The following is a 22,232-nucleotide window of genomic DNA, read 5'->3' on the forward strand; positions in this document are numbered from 1 at the left end:
CATCCCTGTCAGTTTTGATCTTTCGGTCAACTGACGAGGTGTCACTGCCTCGTCAATGTTTCACTTGGCTCTTTTTTAAGGTTGATTAAAGAAAAAGAATAATTATCCAGTTATATCAACTGTACAGTAATATAACACTCACTCACAAAGGTGCAGTTTTGCATAACAAGTACTTTTACTTTTAATACGTTGAGCACATTGAGTTGCTTATACTAATACTTATACTACTATAATTTTTCTGAAAAAAAACTATGAATGCAGGACTTGTAAGAGTGTATTTATAAGAGGGGATTTTTACATTGCAGTATTGCTATTTGTTGCTTATTGAAAGTTCTTAGTAAGGCCTATTAGTAATAGCAAGCCTATTAGAGCTCATGTGTTTCCAAAGTCCAAAAAGTCCAAATTATTTTGCATTCATGAACAACCCCGTTTTTTTCCTATGCACACAAATGTGGCAACATGAGAGAAAAGCTCAGTTATAAATGTAGTAATTAACTGTTTCGTATGTGTTTGCACTTCTATGTCATTGTGTTTTGATTTTTTTTTTTTTTTTTTTAAGATGGATACAAATACACATGTGCAGGTATGTTGATAGTATAAAACCATCATCATATAAGATTTAACAAATGGATATAATTACTTTATATAATTTTGTAAAAGTGTGCTGTTAATTGTACAATTTTCACCAATAGGCATTGAATCCCATTGTAAAACGGTGACTTAGGTCAGTTCAGTCTTCATTCATCTTCGATGACTAATCTCTGCCACTAGGTGGAGGCAGACGCTAACTTAAACACTGTTGTCTTGGCGATTACTTTATCTACAAAAAAAATAACTAAAACTCTTGTTAACAGAAAACTGAATCAGACCAAGATATAAAGAAGAGAGTTTGCCAGTTTTAATTATAATTACAACAGCCAGATTTTAACTTACAATGCCAAATCAGGATTTGTTTAGACTAAGCAATGACATATTGTTACAACTCAGGTAAAATTACTTTTCTTAATAATAGTGATTCTAAAAGTCATAATGTTACCGTCATGCCTCAGGTGAGGGCTTATCAATAAATATTTCTGGACCATAGAGCACATGCTAGTCTATTTTATTATATAAAATGTACTCTTCTCTTTCAATCATGAGCGAGCAGCAAATGCACGATAATTTTTCTTTTGGGGATCGTAATAATTACTCTTCTACTTGCAGACCTAGTGGTAAAAAAAAAAATAGAAGGCTATAGATCTAACATAATGATGCTGCCTGGTTAATACCTCCTCTGTGTGCAGCGGATCATTCAATGTTTCTAATTAACACGTTGCTATTTACTCTGTTGGATCATTAGGCCTCATCACAAAAGGATAATCCAGTCAAATTGAGAGTTTATGCTTCCCTTCTACGATCCACCATGGTGCTGTTTGCTAATGAGTCATGTAGCAATTATCCAGCAAATTAAGACAAATGTTTCCTGTTAAGGCAAGATGAATCTATTGAGCCAGGCTATAGCATCAACACATACAGTATAACACAGAGAGAGCACTTTTTCATCTATATTTTGAGTTAATTTCCACATTTCATATTCATAATCTAAAATTTCTCAGAAAAATACTTAAAGTAACAGAGGGATTTTGATTTATTATGAGTCTTTACATTATTTCTAGTAAGCCCTTACTTTACTTTATTTTTTTAAATAACAAAAAAAGTAGAATATGATAATAGGAAGATTATTTTTCAGCAAAAATGCTCCTTAAATAAAATGTTATCCCAGAAAGAGCCAGTGCAAGGAAGCCATGGTGAAATAGCATTATTGTAATGTTTGTGTTGCATCGTTCAGTACCTTTAACCTCTCTATTAAATACATAATTAAGTGTCAGTAAGAAGCTATTGTTGCACATACAGGTCCACTGTAGCCCTACAGTTGGTTTAAACAACAACAATGAGCACAATCTGATGCAGGATGTAGCCGATTCCTTCTTTTAAAAGTAATTCAAGAACTCCAGCTCTGAACGCAGACGCTGCTGCAGACCCCTCCTTTCATCATGAAAGGAGGGATGAACGCTAGGATCACAGACCGAAGCTGTAACCTATTTGTGAAGCAGAGTCATTAGGAAGGTTCTCCAACCAATTTCCATAAGTGGGGTAGCGGGAAGTATTTAGGCTACTCGAAGTATATCACTAATGAGAAAAGACAAAAAGGATTCATGTGCATGTTTTATGCAATCTCTTTCTGGGTGTAGATGAATAATTATTTATGATTGCAAAGCCTAAAAGGGAGGCAAAAAAGATAGCGACTGCAAAGAGACTGGTAAAAAATTTAAAGAGGAAGTTCAATGAATATTTAAGGGAAGATGAAATATTTAATGGAAACAAATGAGCAAAACATTTAAAACGGCATGATAAATAGTAGTGAGTGCCATTAAAATGACCCTCCTAATTTGTGCTATTTGCTGCAGCAGCCATGAGGTCTCATTCATTCTTGTAATGGTGTGAACCGGGGACTCCGACAACTGTTTTCAACACGCCAGTCATTATAAGAGGGCTGTGTCTGTAACCCAGGGCTGACCTCAGAGCTGAGAAATATTAGCCTTTGATTCCGTCTAGTTTGTATTGATGCCAAGAGGCAGAACTATTCATGTGTTATTGACCTCCTTCAAGCTGAGGTTAGGGTTTAAAAAAAAACACATAATGACATAAAATCTGAATTTGTCTGCCGCTGATTTCTCAAGAGACACTTTGCATTTAGGTTTCTTATATAACACACTGCTTCAGTCTGATGCACTCTACAGCACATCGTTCAACTTCAGGAGACGAACACTGTGGAGTATGTTCCAGCACAGTTCATTTGTTTTCCAAATGCGGAAATAATTAAATCAGCAAACAAATAATTATTCAAGTCAATGAGAACAATTATCTCAAAGACGCCTCTGAGACTTGGATGTGCATGCTGAATTGATTAATTATCCTGCTAAAGATAATTGAGTTACATGTTTGACTGCTTCCCCTCATGCTCTCGCTTCCATTTGGATCTCGAGAAGAGTATCATGTCAAACACCGTGCGGTCATTGAGAAACACTTGCCCATGTCAACCTACCTTTAAGATAAGTTTGAACTTTATTATTCCCAAAGGGCTAGGGCTAAATTGCTCCAAAATTACAGTACAAAACAAGAGTAATACAAAATAACAACTTAAATGTAAGTGGGATGTAAAATAAAAAGTGAATGGGTTAAATTTAAAGAGACAGTGCCTAATAGAACAACAATATTACAATAAGTTATTTACAACAGTAAGCAAGTAATGGTGGCAATTACACTGACTGTTGTATTGGCAGTGATAATAAGAAGTGCTAAAAACGTACATTGCACCAGATAATGAATATTAAGACAGCGGATGATCCATCCATCCATTATCTATTCTGCTTATCCTGTTCAGGGCCGTGGGGGGCTGGATTGGGCGGGAGGCGGGATACACCCTGAACTGATCACCAGTCAATCACAGGGCTGACACACAGAGGCAGACAACCTTTCAAGCTCACATTTAGCGTCACCATTTAACAAGCATGTCTTTGGACTATGGGTGGAGGCCAGAGTACCCGAAGGTCACCCACGCATGCACGGGGAGAACATGCAAACTCCACACAGAACAGCCAACTACATTCCAACAGGGATTCGAACCAGGAACCTTATAGCTGTAAGGTGATAGCGCTAACCGCTGCACCACCATGCAGCCCATAGCGCATGATATTAAACAATTTCACATTAGTGATTAGGGCTCAATATATCAATACGGCAATATATTGTCGTCCTGACTCGTGCAATACAATCAGAAGTTAATCAGATATCATGATGTATCATTATATGATTGTCTTGCAATGTATCAATTATTGCAGAATCGTTGTATCATGATTGTTATCATGGCCACGTATCGCGTATAGTATTGTATCGTATCATGACTTATCCTGCAATTCCCACCCCTAATAGTGATACAGAGTAATATTGCACAAAATAGAGAAAGTTACAGCACATGGTTCTAATAAGCAATAATATTGCACATGATAATGAACATAATATAGCCTGTTAAATTGAAAGTATTATTGCACATGATAATGAACATATTATAGCCCCTTGAATTGAAAAGTAATATTGCACATGATAATGAACATAATATAGCCTGTTAAATTGAAAAGTATTATTGCACATGATAATGAACATAATATAGCCTGTTAAATTGAAAGTATTATTGCACATGATAATGAACATATTATAGCCCCTTGAATTGAAAAGTAATATTGCACATGATAATGAACATAATATAGCCTGTTAAATTGAAAAGTATTATTGCACATGATAATGAACATAATATAGCCCCTTAAAATTGAAAGTAATATTGCACATGATAATGAACATGATATAGCCCCTTAAATTGAAAGTAATATTGCACATGATAATGAACATAATATAGCTTGATATTGAAAAGTATCATTGCACTTATTATCAAAAGTTGTATTACAGCCTTAATAGAACAACTGCACATGACAATGAAATGAAAAGACCCTTAATCTCATTATCGTGCAATCGTTCTCTCATCGCTATAATACATGTTTTCTATATTCTTCTTGGATCATAAGGAAAAATGTAAAACTAGCAATCACCAACTTCTCATCTCTTACCTCATGAACCTTTTGGTTCACAGTATTCTTATCTTTATTAAACTGGCTATTAAACGTATTAAATATGTAGCTGAGTTTGTCCAAGTTGAACTTTGTCGGCCTGCTGTGTCACGCCCTTACAAACCCACAGGCAGACTATTACTTACCTCTGAGCCAGACAGAGATCATTACCTCTGTGAATGATGGCGAGGTAGGCCAAGCCCAACAGCTTTATTTCCCAGCTCAACTGTGCGGACGCAAGCCATCACATCCTGTTAACAATGCCATGCCTCCACCATAAAGATGAGCTCTCTCAATCAGCCCCGTCTGTCTCCGTCGCCTCTGAAGGGCCATCAGTCATCACTACAGCCGGGACGGGGGAGCCCTCCATATTCACATGTGATTGACACCATTTAGATGATCCAGTCAGAATCACTGGGCTGTTTATTGCCTCTGAAAACTAGTGTAATGTTTTCTTATTAAGGGACTTCATGAAATATTTATTCTTCCTATCAGCATATCCAACAATCAGTCTTCTCACTCTGAGCAAATATTGGTCCATTTCATGTGGAATCTTTCAAATGCTAAGATGAGCTAAGTCAGAGGCTCTGACATTTTAATCAGAGGCAACATAAGGAGCCAATTGTCACTGTCAAACCACATGAAGGTCATTTCTCTTGTTAAGGATCCGCTCGCCGTAACATTTCCACAATGGTTACATCCTAATGATTCGTTTACATGTGAGATCAGGTTGATATTTTATGTATAAGCACACATTCTATTCAAGGCCTTTTATTCTATTAACCTGTCCTGTCTTTATTAGATCCTTCCTCAGATAATTCCCATATGGCTTAGCCTTTGATAAATATGCTTTTAGGTCTATCTAATTAATGCATTCCGCTGTGATTTTCCTCACTTGTCACCCACTCTTTAACCTCATAGCGGAGGAACAGACTTTTCCTACTCAAATTAAAGGTCCTCTGAGACATCGTACATGTGTGAGCTAATGATGTAGTTCGCTGTACAAGCGCATCTCTTCTCGAGGGCCTTGTTGAAATGTTTTGAGTAGAAATGAATTATATGACCTCACTATTATGGAGTGTGGATATATTTCAAGCATATATGCCTTAGTTTATTGTGTCTAGTCTTAAGTTGTCATGAATTCAGAGTTTTTTAGTAGAGGTTTGGTTGTGTTCTCGTAGTGGTTGAAATATGACATGTTTCTTGCCCTTTACAGGCAATAGTGTCTTTGAAATCTATTTAAAACAATGCACTTTATGCACTTAGATTCTTAAAGGCACAGACAAGGAAAGCGATGGCCTGGTGTTGAGACAGCATTCCTGAAGGCACACAGGAGGATGGGCCTCCGCTAAAGCTAAGTCTACCATTTCCAGATTAATTAAAGCAATTCAGCACTTTTAAATGTACGACTCAATTTTTCCTTTTACTGCCAGCATAATTACAGTTTCCAGCCATGTGACCGAGGGACCATTCACAGACATAATGAATGGGAGAAGGTGGTGATCAGCAAAGACTCTTTCAGAACTTGATGTACCTAATGAGAGAAGGGCCAGCTATAGTCTGTAGTTATTGCATAATATATGATGCATTATGTTTATAACGTGTGAAAGTGGTCGTGTATGTGATTATTTGCCATGTTCGTCCATCCTCGTTTGATTTATCCGGCTGTCACCTTGTAGTGTAAAATGTCACAATGTGAGGATAATGGCTTTAAACAGCTACTTTAGGATTTGTTGTCTGTTTCAATGGTAACAAGGCCCAGGGTGCCTGCTGCTAAAGCAGAGTCTTTGCGAATAGTAAACACAGTCTGTATATAAACCCAGAGCAAAGGTTGTTAGGGAGAAGCAGCTCAGTTTCTTGGGTGGTCAGGGACAATTTCACTTACAAATAAATTAGCCTTTTATTGAGTTTAAGATCATCAGAGAAAGGGTGGGATGCAGATTGTTTCAACATCTTTTACACCAACGAAGAAGAAGATCTGTGGTTTTATGAAGTGAGTAGATTATGTCAGGTTACTTACCAGCTTTAAGTATCTGCTCTGTAAACAAAGACCATCAGAGTGCAGACCTTTTTATTAGGAAAGTAACTTTTATTTACATTTTGGGAAAACCTACATGTGCAATTAGGTTGTGAAATATCAATACGTGTACGTATGTCACAGTAGGACAGATAGATGAGTAGACAATTGCAGTACAAAGAATCTTGATAACAACATGAAGAGCAGGTGTTCAGTCCATTTAACAATGAACATTAATTTTTCCAACAATATTTGACCACTTTCTAATTGTGTTCATGTGCTGCAGTTTTACAGCATTCTTGATACAAACAGTGAATTTGCCCCAACATCAGGTTCACTGAGGACACTCATTTTAAACACTAGTACACTACTCATAACTCAGCACATCATATTATTTATGCAAAGTACAGTCTTCACACCTTACTGAGCTATCAAACAACCTTTGCTTCGTTCATTGTTGAGATGCCAAGAATCTTTCAGAATCAAAGATTGATCCACCCCTCAGCCAACACGAAACTCTTTGAAGCCTCCTTTTTAATTTACTGTGTCAGAAAAAGCCTACCGGTAACTGTCAGTGAATGCATCTTACATCCAGTGAGTGATGAGAGAAAGCAAAACTTATAATTACTCTTTCTGTCACTTTTTTATGATAAATGTTTAAGTTACCATCCACACAACACAATAAATACGGTGTACAAAAGCTGCTATTTTCCCCTCTCTGACTTCAAACCCTCTGAAGAATTCATTCTCCATTACAGCCAAACAGTGTAACTACAAAAATACTTTTCCTTGTCTTTTAAAGAGATGAAATATTTTCTCTGCTATGTAATTCTCTTCTCTGTATTTCGAGAGATACTGACCTAAAAAGGTTGATCAAAGACTGTTGGAACTCTACAGCCTGCAGCAACCAATAAATTGGTCCATTCGATGTTTTGCACTGACAAATTATTCTCCAGAGTGCTAACATTCTTGGTAGCAACTCAATTAGCAAGAGACAGATGTAGCAAGAATTCACATTTATGTTTCATAGACCTTTCAATATTTTATTATTTCAGCGCTTGTTGGCTTGGACCCTTTCATGTCACAGAAATGATAACTATTTGCTAATTCTCACATAAAGTGATAGTTGTTTTGGTGCAGATTTGTGGAGGAAACGACGCTCCCTTTAGGCTTTTACACAATGTTAGAATGGCCTTGAGCATCCAGATGCTTTAAAGTGGCTGTTAAAAGCCAATATTTCACATTATCGCTGAGGGGAGACTGAACCCGCTTACTGTCAATGTAAAGAGAAATGTCGACAAAGGAAAGTGGAAGAATCATACCTAGGAGAAAAATCACTTATTAATGTAACCCTTTGTGAAGTTTATATATTTAAACTTTATGAGTTCAGTTTGTTTCAGTCTACCATGTGAAATGAGAGTTGTCTTTTTGACACAAGACTGTAAGACTGCAAGAATACAATCCAGTTATTTCCATTAGTAGGAACTACTTTTTTTAACACCCTCAGTGTGCTGGAATCACTTTACATTATCTTCTCATCTACCTGGCCTTCTTTGCATAAGGGAATAAAGACTGTCATTAATATGCGTTGGTCCCTGTTGTCTATGTTTGGGCGTTTTGTATTAACCCTCAGAAACACTGATGACCTCTTGCATGAAAACATATGGTTAACAGTGAGCGATCCCACTGCTGTTCAAGCATCATTTACCTCAGGAAGACACAAAAACATGGAGCTTCACTGCACAACTCAATGAGAAATTTAGCTTTAGATCAACCATATGTACATTTTTATTCATGCACATTTGTTACATATATATGAAATTATTTGTAGATTTTATACTGGACATTGGTTTTTCAGTGAATTGTGCAAGTTTAGTCACAGATTACAGAGCATCAGCAACATAAATATATGATTATACTCTTGTTTTGAAAATCAAACATTGGAGGATTACCTCCTTATGTCACATGAACTGAATCTAGCGAGGTATGACGTACTGATAATGTATCTCTACAGATACAAATAACAGCAGCAATTTTTCTAAACATGCTGAGCCTTTGTGTGCGACGGCTGTGACAAAACACATGGTGCTCTTTGTGTTATGCAAATATGAAATGTTGCCAGAGCACAACAACAGCTTTTATATAGCTCACTGTACATTTGCTGAGAACATCTGAGAATAGCAGACTGCATAATTAACTGCCAATGAAATGTTCCCCCGAGTCAGTCGTCTGCTTTATTAACAAAGTAATGCAGGTAATTTTAATTGGCCATTTCATTGTGAGCCAAATTAGATAAAATGACATGGAACATTTCAGAAGAAGAGGCATTGTCTTCTTTTTTCACCTTTCTAATGACATAAAGGATTTTTTTATTTTCCTAAAATAAAGACTAAATATGGTGACATCAATCTGCCTTATATCTATATTCATATTCATATAAATAAAAATAACTTTATATTTCATTTATTTATGTAACGACGTTCCAGTGACGCAAGAGTTGATGACCCCTGACCTTCACTGCATGTTGGGTGATTTGAATTGTTTGTTTATATTGTTTCAAGTCTGTTTGAATGTGTGGGACAACATGAATACACGTTACTTTAGTTTCTTGTCTATAAGTTTTTACAAGTGTCGAATCTATTTGGAGAAATACAATAAATTCCCCCTTGTTAAGAAAACCGCGATATGATAAGGAAAGTGAATCATGTGGGTCGCAGACCACAGACTATTAATTTCAGCAACAAGGATGCTAACGTGATGGGGACGTTGTCGCCAGACACAGAAGATGATAACGACGATGAGGAGGACGTTGAGGACGAGGACTGTCTGAAAGACAGATGATCACGTAAGTACGCGCAGTAAACATAAAGTAAGCTGTTGCCAACATGAGCTGTGTGAATCGCGCTAACTTTAGCTACAGCTGGCTGGCAGCTGCTAGCTAACAGGAGCTGTTGATCGCTGTTTCCATATAAGCTTAAAGGAATCTGCTTTATCATCAAGTATTTAACTCTAGTTGGTGCTACTGTCGCTTTTGTTCGCAAGTAAGTACGCATTTTGTAAATCCACAGATGGTTTCTGTGGTGAGTTTGATTGCTTGTGATTTTTGGTTGTCGTTGCTGTATATTTTTTGATATGCATCGGTTTTGTTTATTCGTAATCTACGGAATAAATTGTGCTTGGGTTTTTCATTTAGTAACGTGTTATTAATTTATATACATGGAAAATTTAATCTCGTTTTACTGTATTAATATTAATTCTTATTTATTGTCAATCTCGGCCCAGAGAGCTCACCAAATGACAATTCCTCCTACTGTCCAAGATGTACTCAAACAACCTTTAAAACATAATACATGCTCATATTTAGGTTTTGTAAACCTACATTATTTCAGTGTAAGTGTATGACCTGTTTATTACGGCATGCACTATATAATGTATACACTGCAGGTGTTTATGAAACATGTTTTATGAATATTAAGACATGCTAATAATATGAGTGTCGGTATTAGTGTTTGAATTCTGTAGTATTTTAAACGTTTTGAGTTTGTAGTTTCCTGTGAGAGTTAAAAAGAGCTAGTTGGAACTATTCCCAAATATATGAGTGTATATATTTATGCATAATATTATTTAATCTTTTTGTTACAAGCATATATTTGCACATTTTTCAGGATGTGTGTATAAAGAAGCTAGTAATATAGAAGATAGTAGTATTGTTTCATGTATTGTTATAGTTTGTTTGCCTGCGACAAATTGTAACATAGACACAAGTGCATTATGTGCATTATGTATCTAATGCAGTATAGCTGCCTGCATCATGGTAAAGTCACTGAGTGGCATTCAAAACATGGTCTAGGGCCACAATAACATAGTTGCAGCGTTCGTCACAGTCTGAGATCACGTTGAAACTGTTTTATAATTTAAAGAACAGAACACAGGAGGGGCCCTTTGTGGCACCACATGGAAATTTCTCGCAGCATAGCTTGAAGAAGACAACCAGAGGGGTTAGACGAGCAGTGGTGGAGACATCAAACAGTTATTCCTCCTATTGAAGAAACGCTGGAGAATTTTTGGTGTGAGCTTGTGTTTTTCCTGGCAGAGATTCCGGAGTTGGTGTTGCACTCAGCAGCGGGGAGGCACCCGTGGAGAACTACCTGGATAGCTTTCCTAACCACGGACCTCTCCCAGAATGCATCATTAGCATTGTGCCAAAGATGGATGGCAACTTTCTGCACGACTTGCTGGCCCGCCCGTGTACGATCAGGGCGCAGGCTCTCCTCTGGTCCCTTGGCCTGCCTGCTGACCTGCTCCTGGGTCTTAGTTAACATTCAGGGGGCCCTGACCTGAAAAGCAGGCTTGGCAGCAGAACCAAGGTCCCATCCTCCCCAAAGAAATTAGAGGTGGTAATCTTTCAGGAACAACTTGCTAACCTTCCCAGACCATGTAAATGTAATAGATGCAGCTGATTGCCCTGCTTCTGTTCTGCAGCCCCTCTGTGTCTCCCTGTCACCGGCCGCGGCAGGTTGTGTCCAATTTGTGTGTATCTGACAGCTCAGAGGAGACGAATGATGGCGAGGGCTAAGAGAAGGTTACATTTAAACACAGCACAGGTCAATGGGGTAGATGGCTGAATGCTAAATCATTGTCAGGGAAACTAATGATACAACATTATAAGACAACAGGGCACGGTGAAAGATAAAGTGCAGGATGTCATGCTTATACTATCATCAACCAATGTCTGTTTCAACCGCACATTCATCTCTATTTTGCATGGACATTCACATATTCTAGTGAGGCTAAATGGAAACACAGGAATCCCACACAAATGTATATTCCTGGATCCTTTTGTGTGGCACAAAAATATCACATTGTGGTTCCTGGCTACATTATTACAGTGCCGGGAATATAATTTATAGCCTTCTCCCTTTAATACTACAGGGACTTTTCCTCTTCCACCATAATTAACAGACAAAATACACTTTGTTAAGCATTGGAAACAAATATTTAATTCACTATGTCCAAGATAGCGTCGCACCTGCTGTAGCAATTTCAAAAACACACAGGAAGTCTGAATAACAAACACAGAAAGAGCCCGGGAACCCAAGCACGAGTTGTGGCATCTTGACAAGTCTTTAAGTAATTCTTACAAGAACAAACACCCCAAGGCTCACTTGCTTCATTGCTTAAATCTAAACAGTACGTACAGCAGCGAGGCTGCAATCAGAAAAGTAGTGCCAATGCTTTTAATAAGAAAAATAAAGATATTTAAGAGGCATCATAAGAAAAAAATGGGCTTATGTGTTGATGGAAAAGGTCTAAACTTGGCTTTTATTGACATTAAAGTACAAAAGCATAGTAATGTAATTATTTGGATTTATTGCCGGGGTTGTGATCTTTCCATTTCCTTTACAATTATATTTACATTATGTGAAACAAAAATGTTATTTCTGTATATGTAGTATTTTTATTACAAGGGAAAGCCGGTGTGGCAGCTAATAATAAGCATTAGTACAACCTAACTCCACGTAGCTGGAGGTTATGTGGACATGGAGTGTCCAGGAAGCTCAAGGACGGCTCACACTCCCAGATTAAACAACATTCACTCTCTGTCACACGCCCGGCTCCCAAAACTGCCAAGCCAGAGGAAAATGAGCCCCCACACGACCCTCGCTGTGGATGACAGGATAAAACACAAGACAGTTGTGCCTGAAGGAGACCCGGGATAACGAAATAATCTTTAATCTCTGTCCCTTCAAGGCACTTTCAACACCTGTTATTCTTGATGGCGGTGCGAGCGAGGGCAGCTCGCAGATTCATTTTAAGCCTGGTAATTATTACACTAATTATTCACTTCGGTGTGGGGTGATTACCAGTCCTCGTTCAGGTGAATACTCGTCCGCTTGCACACCAGCTGAGGCCAGAGCAGCTCGGCGGAACAGTTGTTCCACTCCTTTTTCCCTTGCAGATATTTGACCTCTTGTCATGTTTGCAATCTGTACTTTGGGGGGAAGGGAGAAAAACAGCCAGAAACTTTTAATTGCTCAACAGAAACAGGAGTGAGAAGCACAGGTTTGGCCATCTGTTCAGCCCTCACCGGCTCTTTAGCAAAGAAACTTCCTTTTAAACAGGTTGCATGCTTTCCTCCATCCTGTGTGATGGATCTATTGGGACTTTCTCATTGCAGAGATGTTGCCATGCCGTCCGACGTAACTACGAGACATTATTTCTCTTAAATTAATGAGTACCCATAGTATTTCTTCCCCTTTTCTCCCCCTCATCAATAATGAATGAATCAAGATATATTCTTTTCATTTAATGGGATGCATTTGTAATCACAGCTCGGGGGCCCGAAAGCCTTTAAGACAAATATTTCTGCTCTTTGACTAGATTTAATTCAATTAGTAGAAATACAACATCAAATACTACGCCTCCATTAACAGATCTTTCATGTTAAAAATGAGTATCATGAATATTGCATTTGTGGTTATATGAAAACAATTATTCTGTCATGCTGTGGAGACACAAAAAGCTGTATTAGTAATTGCCCTGTGTTGTGCAGGTAGTGTAAGTGGTGAAGATTTGACAGACGTTAACTGTAATGTTAGACAATCACAGGCTGTTTTAATATGAAATGTCAGCTCACAGAATATCACATTCAAATGAATAGCAACAATAAAAGATGATGATAATACACAAAGGGGCAACTGGCAGTGAAAGAAGAGCATTTTATGCTCCAAGTTTTGGTTGTTTTTTTTGAATTTGTGTTTTTCTTAACTATTGTGATCATATTAACACTGAGAGACCAAAATTAACACTGTGTCATCTCTCCGCTCTTCTCTTTCCAGTCCGTCACCCTTATTTATGTGCTCCGTTCAATTCTAAAGAAGTTGATATTAAAAATAGGCGACTAAGATTTACTTTAAAATTTGTTTTAAAGACTAAAAATGCTTCTTTTTTTTGCAAATATTTGTAAAACTGATTTTGTTTGGAATATTTGCTGCCAATTTGTTGTGCCATGTTAAATACAGAATGGTGTGTTTGTATATGAGCACAATTTTTCGCCACGTAACAACAAGGTTTATAGGTGTGTTTTAGAATTACACAGCCACTTCATTAGGTACACCTTAAAAATCTAAAGTAATCCAATACACAAGCCTTGCCATAAGAACTGTTATGTTGCCTGTAATGTACAGGCTTCTTTCTAAGCTGTCATAGAGGTGTTAACTCAATGATATTTCAGCGTCAAGGTCATAATCGGTGGTGGGGCTGTACTGAGCCTCATTATATCCAGAGGTGTTTCTAATACTCTGGCCCTCTCATGTATGTAAATAGGGAGGACAAAATATTAGAGACACACCTCAATATAGTTTAGGTCAGTACAACACCACCTTTAACTCCAGCCTCAGTGATAAACATGATTGAATTTACACACTTCTGACTCTCAACAAAACAAAAGCCAACACAAACTAAACTTCATAAAAGCCGACTCCATGGCAGCGCTGTTGTATTGAAGTGCGTTAGATTGTACAGGTGTACCTAATGAAGTGGCCTGTGAGTGTATATTAGACTTTGGTTACACAGAAAATACTTGTTAATAGGATTAATTCACTGTTGGTTTTAGCCATTTCAGAGGATTTGTTGACAAAAAAGACAAATATAGAACTTCCCCGGCCTTATCCTTTAAGCACACAATCAAAGACGGGGATGTAGAGTGTATGTAAAGATATGGATTTACTGTGGTGTTAGGAATTGGAGCATAAAACATCCACAGGTAAAATAAGTCCAATGTAAGGAAGACAGATGGGGAGAACGAGCAGGATTTAGCCACAGCTCATGCACTTCCCTTTTTAAAACCTTATAATAATGATAGCTATTTTTGTTCACACTAAAATACAATATATCTTGATGTAAAACACCCACACACCTTGAGACACGACTCACTCAAAGACTGCTAACCTTGAAGAAACTCCATGGCAGACACAATCTTTTTAAAGTTATAAAAAAACAGTGAATAGACGTCTTTCTTTGCCAGGCCTCCTAAAGGTCAGGTTTCACTGTCTCTGGAAGCTCCGCTGAAATATAAATGCTCTGTAACACCGTGTCTGCTGATTGCTTTACTCTCTAGGCAATGTCAATTTTGTGGAAGTGCTTGCAGATTAAGTCGGCAGGACGTCAAGGGCCCTTGTAGAAGCTGCTATCTTGTCTTAGCGAAGGGTCCGAAAGCCCTTGTCTATTACCGGAGACACCCCAAGGACAGATGTTTTAGGCTTAGGGGGGTGATGGAGAATAATAGCACATTAGATTCCTAATGTCTCTCGGATGCAGGACTCGGGGGAGACAGAACTCCTGGGTAATCCAAATGCATCTCTCTCACTCCTCTCTGCCTCTCTTTCTCCCTCATTTCCTCCCTTCTTTCTTCTCTTTCTTCGCTCTAACCAGACTTCGGTCCCGTCTCCCTCTTGAGGTGCTGAATCCTAGCCTGAAGCTACAAGCTGCACAGTCCATTCATCAAAAGCGTGACCCTCTCCGGTGAGAGACGGGATGCTATGGACTAATGAACTCAGCGCACGAAGGTATGTGTGTCATATCACTGTACATAAGGGAGACAATCTTTACTTATTGCAGGGGATAATAGCACATAAAACATAAAGCCCACTGCTTTCCTCTTATTAGTATTATTCCACTTAAAACAATACTGATGTCATTGTGATGTGTCAGCGAGGAAACATCTGCCTCAGTAGCAAAAATAAATATAAAATGAAGGATACAGAAGTTTTGTCTTTCAGTCTTTCCCAAACTTTTTTCCCACAATGCCCTGAGCCTGGTAAATATATAGCCATAAAGCTAATATGTAATGAGCAGCGCTGTGGCCGCTTTCCCCTCTGGAGTTTTTTATTGTCATACATCATATGTAAATTGGGGATAAAGGGATTTTCTTTCCTTTTTTGTCCCAGCATGGATGTTCAGTGTACTAAACACATGCTAGTGAAATAAAATCCCCGCCCCCACACCTTCCCTCACCCATCAGCGTAGAGCCCCCACCCCCATCCCCAACCCCAGGCCAAGGGTACACCTTGATGAGTGAAGAGGGAGGCTAATTCAGTCCTCAGGCTTAATTAATCCTGTGTCTTATTTGATGAATGACTCCCAAATTGTGCTGTAATAGTGGTATTTTTTTTTTTTTTTTTTTGGCGGAGGGGGCTGCGGGAGCGGCGTGTTGACACGGAGCTAGGAGAAAGTCAAAGTCGAGACTTCCGAGCGGCTGGACTTGGGGCTTTGTTTGCAAAGTTGTTGTCCTCTGTGGACAGTTTAAGGCCCGTCCTTTGACGTCAGGCCGGCTGCAGAGTGATGGTGCGCTGCAGGGAACGCGTGTTTATGGATTTCTCCTAGTTAATATCGCTGTAGGAGTCCACGGCCTTTGTCTCACGCTGAGTTTGTCAGTTTTGACAAACATGATTTGTTGTCTGTAAATACCCAGAGTGCCCTGCAACGTTCTTTCTGTTTTACATGAATGTGTGCCTCAGGGGGGCAACACATTACAATGATAAATCCTGTGTTTGACTTTCTAATGAGAGGTGCCTAAACTATTGAAAACCAACAGTTTTTCTTTCTTTTCTGTCTTTATAATGAGTCGAATTGTGGCACTGAAGTGTTGAGCTACGATCTATGAGGAGCCGTAAATACATCATATGTCTGATTTAAAAGTAAATATAGAGTTTTATTGAAGGATTTTATTGTTTCAGGCATCCTCCCAGCTCATCTATAATATGATACAATTATTGTGAAAGAGCCCTCAGACCATATGACATCAGTCTGCTCACACAGACTCCTGCTTTTTCCCCGTTTAATACGAATCCTTTTGTCACTAAGGGCTCTGCTTTGAGTGTGCATTGTCCTAACTGGGGTAGCACTTAAAACTAACGATGTCATAAATTTTTGGGGCTAATGTGGCAGGTGTGGAGGGGGAGCGTTGGCGGGTGGGGTGAGGGTCTGGTGATTTGAGAGGAAGGATGATGAGATTCGGTGGCCCAGCCCAAGCAATGAACTTGATTAAACTAATCTCATCTCTATCAAAGCATCACTGGGATCCCCCTCGTGCCATTATTCATGGCGATTGGATAATTACACCGAGATGCGCGGGGCCAGACAGACAGCGCCGTGACACGGGCTCTCAGACCCTGGGCTATGCCTCCACTAGTATGTGGCCTGCTCGCTTTAAACACAGATTAATTATGGTCAATGGGATGGTTCACATCTGTCACTCTGAGTGAGAAAAATGGAAATGATCGCCCTCAAGATCATGGAGGATGTATATTAAGTCATCTGCTGGTTGGAGGTTCAGTAGGGATGAATACATTCTGCGTTTTAATTTTGACATCAGCACTTTGAGTGTCAGAATGATGTGGAACAACAGCAGCAGTAGATGTGATGGTAGTCATAATGTTTGCAGCCACTGTACCAGAAAACTAACAGTCTCTTAAAAACATAGTATACAGAGAGTATGACAAATTACTTACACATGAACATACTCTGCGTGTGTGTGTGTGTGTGTGTGTGTGTGTGTGTGTGTGTGCTTGCTGCCACAATTAGTTTATATGCTATATATGTTGTAAAATATAACATAAAACAGTAGGGGTGTTAAAAAAAGAAAGATTTGTCATAATTGCAATTCTTAATTTTTACAATTCTGACAATTTTTACGACAAACCCGCTGCATGCATTCTTTGCTGTGCACCATTTCCGACGTCCCTTGTACACAGTTCCAGCAAGGAGTGTGTCAGTCCTGGCTAGTCAGTCGCGCTGCTAACGTTAGCTAGCTCTCTGCGTCGGTAATGTACGGGGGGAGCTTTGACCAACGCCCACAGTGTAGCTCTTACCTGCGACGCGTGGACCTCTCGAGCCACCCGGTCATTCGTGACATTCACCGCTCACTCGAGTCTTGTTTATTACAAACGCGAGTGATGCACAAAAGCCACACAGCTGTGAACGTGAATCTGCAGTTGCCCACACACAAGCTGAAAATCGATGTCTCAAAGAGCTGTCGAGCTTAGTGTGATTGTTTTGAAAAACATACAAGATAGGAGTTTTACAGTGTTATTTGTGTATTTTTACACATGATTTTAAATGGCAAGTTTCTGATAACTACAGAGGTAGCTGGCCGAAGTCTACCAGTTTTATTTAAGTCCAAAGTAATTTTCATTTTGTATAACTTGAACTTGTTAAACTTGTTAAAACGTTACAGTTTAAACCAGTCAAAACTGTTGGTGACTTAAGTCTAGTATTTCCCACATATTACAGTAAATATTACCTCCTTTAACATCTTGTTTTTTACTTACAGTATGCAAAGTTTTAAGTTCTGCATTGCAAAGACAACATTTATTCACTTTTATTGTATTTAAAGTCTTGAGTCATTTTTAACCTCGAGCACGCAGAAAACTCATGTGTGTTTATGCTGCTAAAGCCTACTTCAATATATGATTCTGTGATTCTACATGCAAATATTTTCCTTTTCAAGTAAAATGTTTTTTAATTAATAACACATAAATAATTAAGTAATGCAATATTTATGTAATCAACTCAGAGGTGTTTGTGGAAGAACGCCTACACACATCAGTAGTTTATACTATGTGCAATCTTTGCAGGCGCATTCGCCTCCTCTGAGCGGCTTTTTATTTATGGAGGCTGTAACAAATGAAAAAAAAACAAGTCAGGCCTTTTCCTTTAGTTTAAAATAAATATAACCTCAAGCTGCTTAATCACACAAAGCGTGTTTTAACAGGTTTTGTGCCTTAATTTTATTTTTGTTTGGATGACTGCGTCAAACACAACGATTAATTTTTGTTCAGCAAAGCAGGAAGAGGTGATTTCACTGTGGGACTGTCGGCTTGTAGGTCCCCCAGAACACACACACACAGAAACGCACACACAGTCCCGCATACACACCCCGAGGGAATACTGGGGGACAACAGGGAGCGATGAACAGACACGAGCCATAGACACCCAGCCTGTGTAATTATCTCCTGGAGTGCTGTGTGCAGGCAGTGAGCTCTGCTCTTCCACGGTCAGGGCTGTGTGGCCCTCAGTGCTCGTCTGCAGGTTGTTTTTACCACCACAGTGATTGGGCTTCTTCCCCCGTAAGCCCCAAGGATGTTTTTCTCCAGTTCAGCCTTTCAACTCCGTCCCCGAGGACTAACATCAAGTCCCCGGCAACTGACCATATCACTTGAAACTAACAAGATTATTTGGTTGCACAGTGTACGAGCTTTTGTTTTTGAAGTGTCTGTTACCTGAGAAGACATCAGAACCTGCTCCACAACAATGTGTGCCTGTAAAATAAAGGTTTATTATGATAAACCAGGCTGTGCCCAGATGTCTGCAGACATGTTTACTTTCTTATTCAGGGGTTTATATATTGAATTAAAAGTGCATGTTAATTAACACCCCTTTCTTTGTGCAGTAATTCTTCATATTTGGATTCGATCCAACCCAGTAAACATGCTCTCAGATGCAAATGTTTATTGCCGTGTTGTTTGTAATAGTCACCTTTCATTGAACCAGCATTTTACATGCTTTGACACAACATTTATAGATTGCAAATGAGGAGTATTTTCACTTTAATTACAAGAAGTGAAATGTGAAGGAAAACTTCATTTTTAATACAACCTTTGTCTTGTGTTCTTGGTCTTATGTAGGGGTGGGAAAAATATCAATAAGGGAATATCGTCGCCCTGACTCGTGCAATACAATTATCGATAGGTTGGTGCCAAATATCGATATTTGTATATATCGCACACACAGATTTCCCTGCACAGATTTTGACTCACCGCGACATGAATGAGGGTAATGTGAACAGAAATGAATTGTCCAAAGAAATTAATCAGATATGATGATGTCTCATTACATGATTGTCTTGCAATATATTAATTATTGCACAATCGCGATATGATCGTGGGCTACGTATCGTGTTTGGATGTATCATAAGTTACCCTGCGATCCCCAACCCTAGTCTTACGTCTATGTCGAAGTTCAATTTAGAAACAGAAAAAAAAGGTCAGTGAAGATGAGGAAGAGAGGGTGGGAGTGACATGGACCAGGGGGCTGAGGGTGAAAGTCGAACCCGTGGCAAATGCAGGGAGGACTTCCCCATTGAGCGTCTGACCAACATATCATCGACCACCTCAGCTAAAATGACGCCCCTTATCCAATTTAATTAACACTATAGCCATAGCGGAGTGTGAAGGTTCCACATCAGCAGCGGCCATCTTGCTTGTTTACAAATATGCCTTAACTCTATGCTTTAACTCGTCCTATATTAGATAAACAACTGTGATTGGTCTGACCTGAGTCAGGTCAGATGGAATTCTGCCTGAACACGAGGGGGGGCAGACGCATTTGACAGAGCATGTTAATCATGAACTCCCAGATTTTTCTGGTTCCATTGCTGCTACTTTTCCACTTACCCCAGAAAAGTAACTCTCTGGGTGAGTGCTTGTACGTTTTGTAGGGTAATATTTTGGCACTGTATGTAATACATGGCAGTTCTGCTGTATTTAAACCTCTGGGAAATATACCTCCTACATGTCAGGAAAAGGTGGGTTAAATGATAAATTGACTGCTCTAACAGGCTTTTTTTCTCATCTTCGAACCACTCCGTGCTTTACACTACATGTAAACATTTACCCAATCACATGAACACTCATGCTCTGGTAGAACGCGCAAGGTGCCTGCTCATCAAAAGGCATCTCATTCCTCCTTCCTTCAGGACCTTTACATACATGTCCCTAGTGCCGAGGTAAACAGTAGCTATCTGCATGTACTTGTCTTCTTAAGTTACTTGTACTTGAGTATTTCAAATGTATACCATTGTATATTTAGGGTCCACTGTTTTTTAAATGGAACTTTTTACGTTAATACATTTATTTAATAGCTTTATATACTACTTACTGTGTCGGTTCAGATATAAGGCAAAAAACACATGATCAGCAGATAAACTAAGATGCTATTTCACCCCTATAAAATGTCCCAACAACATACAAAAAATGTGCTACTCCTGGACCAACAACAGCATTAATAACTGCTTTAATGCCAGTGCATTAACCATCACATATGTATATATTAAATGCTCCATGGGCCACTCTGCATAAGACGTGATTTAGCTTTTATTACTTATAGTTCTTATTCACACACACTATACTTTTACATGTAACAGAGTACTATTTTTGGACTGTGTGTATTACTAGTATAACTTCTGTAATGCAGGTACAGTGTCACCCAAAATGTCATGTCATTTTACTGAATTATTATTTCATACAAAGACTAAGAGTAGTCGTCAGTAGACAGGCAGCTTATGCTACATTATATGACATGGAGACTATTCATGTTGAACTTCAGCTATAATAACACATATGCTAATCATTTTTACTATTGTGGCTGGTAGAGTATGCTTTGGATATTTTTACTTGGATCATGTCTTAAGTAAATCAATATGTCTGTCAAGCCATTAACAGCAGCGTCCTTTCATCCCCCTTTTCTCCATCAATCCACACTAATCCTGATTTACACAGTTTAAAACCTTGGCCACATCCCTTACCTTCCAAGGAGATGGGGTAATTAAATTGGTACTTTTTACAAGTCGTACTCAATAAATCTGAATAAATTAACAAGGCATTACTAAGACTGCTACATTAAATTTGCATAGTGTGTTTAATGAATATGCAACTGCAAGTGAAAAGGTCTGCTACTGTGAACTCTTGAAATTAGCATAACTACTTCCAGCATGTTTCTTAAATAATGCTCTCATTTGCACATCACTGAGTTGGCTAATTCTAACTTCAGTCAGTGTAGCCTCATAATTAAGACTCTAGCTTTAATTTTTAATGAAGTTTATGTTACATCAATCCTGACAGTAATGAGAGGGACATGGAAACAAAAAGGCTGCTAATAATTAAATTCACCCACCAGTTTGAGGCGTAGTAATTCCTGAGGAGAAATTACATGACTAATTATTAATTTGATATTCATACCAGTCCATGCACAGACTCACATAACTGCCCGTCCTGGTGCCAGTTATGCTGAAATGCAAAATGCCTTTTCACTGCCCCCACGACTACGAGGTCTCACATGGATTTTAGTGCACGATTAATCATGTTGACACTCACGATTAAATGCTTTTTATTGGTGCAGATTTATTAGGCCGTATTACCTGAGTTGGTTTAAGGCCTGTTGAAGTCTGTCAGTGAGATGAGGACATAAACAGAGTAATGATTGAATAACAGAGCTGATTTGGGGGCCGTTCAGAGCTGCGGTTGACTTTCAGTACTTTCATTAAACCAAGGAAATACTAACTTTAAAAATGACACTCTGTCCCTTTAAGTTATGGCTGTTTAATTTTAACGTTATGAAGTTTGCCTAAATATGAAAAGTCTGCGTATGACTTGGGACATCAGGTCACGCTGCCCTGACTGCAACCCAGACCCAGAAATTTGGGACAATTATTTTATTGTATTGTATCATATCGCATTGTATCACATCGTACTGTATCGTATTGTATCGTTGCGCAT

The sequence above is a fragment of the Semicossyphus pulcher genome, unplaced genomic scaffold (assembly GCF_022749685.1).
Source record: "Semicossyphus pulcher isolate SPU_LCO1_2020_fin unplaced genomic scaffold, fSemPul1.0.p SCAF_8, whole genome shotgun sequence".
NCBI lineage: Eukaryota > Metazoa > Chordata > Actinopteri > Labriformes > Labridae > Semicossyphus > Semicossyphus pulcher.